This window comes from Euprymna scolopes, chromosome 23 (assembly GCF_053919585.1).
Source record: "Euprymna scolopes isolate OS-2025 chromosome 23, ASM5391958v1, whole genome shotgun sequence".
In the NCBI taxonomy this organism is placed as follows: domain Eukaryota; kingdom Metazoa; phylum Mollusca; class Cephalopoda; order Sepiida; family Sepiolidae; genus Euprymna; species Euprymna scolopes.
The window spans coordinates 11,095,759-11,096,905 of NC_136504.1; the positions used below are offsets into that span (position 1 = coordinate 11,095,759).

A 1,147-nucleotide genomic window follows, 5' to 3' on the forward strand; every position below is an offset into this window, starting at 1 on the left:
TTGTAAAATTATTTCTGGAAGTCCATAATAAAACGACAGTCACTCAGATGTAAGCGTGAGACACAAAATAAACACCGCACACACTATCATATATAAATAATAATTGGTTTTCCCCACCTATTCTTTTATTTGAACATTCTGAATAAATATTTTAGACTGAAATATTTCGTTTGGTTTCTGAGATTTTTTCTCATTCCAAACCGAAGCATTATCTCTTTTCATGTCCACGTCTTAACATTTTGGTTTTGTTACCAAAACCTTATTTTTATCAAACATGAATACTATCCCGTTTTTCCGATATTATCTTAAACCAACAAGGCAAACTATACCAAAACAGAGGCTTGCTATTTACAAACATTTAACCTATATGCTGCCAGTCAAAATGAACATATATATTATCTCACTAACAAAACAGGCGAGCTAATGCACACACAATGCATCACCATGCCTCCTATGTCACACGTGTGTGTAACTCGGAGACGCCACCCAAAAAGCAAAAGTGTACTGATTTTCTCCTTACTCACAAAACAAGTTATCTTTCTTGGATTTCTCTGAAGTTTTGTATTCTACGAACTCTGTATATTTCGTCGTGTTTTGTTGTTTAAAAATATTATTTTGTAGGGATAGATCTTTTTATTCGTTCCATTCATAATGTTTAAAATATTATTTTGTAGGGATAGATCTTTTTATTCGTTCCATTCATAATGTTTAAAAATATTATTTTGTAGGGATAGGTCTTTTTATTCCTTCCATTCATAACGCCATATTTGCAACAATCCCTGCACATGAAATTCTTTTATTTCATCAAATGAAAACACAAAGTCATGGATGTGTCGATTGGTTAACATTTTATTACGTTTTAAAATGGCAATTGTTTTGTTTTTATTCAAAAAGTGAAACCGATTCTTTTCGTTCTTGTTTTCTTCTTAGGCAAATAAATAGAAACGACCAATAATCGGGTTCTGCAAGAGAAAAGAAAACATTATCAGAAACATAAATAAAGTTTTTATAAGACATAAGTTATACGTGTTATCATCATAGTTACCTCCCCTAGAATAGATCTGTAAATAAAATATTGTAGAGAGATGACATAATGATGTATACATCATTGTCAAGTCGGATTACGATGATTCTTCCGTTCAGTCTC

General features: G+C 31.4%; 1 long non-coding RNA gene across 1 annotated transcript in view; it reads right to left on the reverse strand.

Moving 5' to 3' along the window:
• Positions 1 to 831: 831 nt before the first annotated feature.
• The window catches only part of LOC145245684 (uncharacterized), a 6,727-nt gene continuing 6,411 nt past the window's right edge, over positions 832 to 1,147 (reverse strand). The window contains exon 3 of the long non-coding RNA XR_013863003.1: positions 832 to 962. This is a non-coding gene — a long non-coding RNA (uncharacterized LOC145245684). The remainder of the gene's footprint in view (positions 963 to 1,147) is intronic.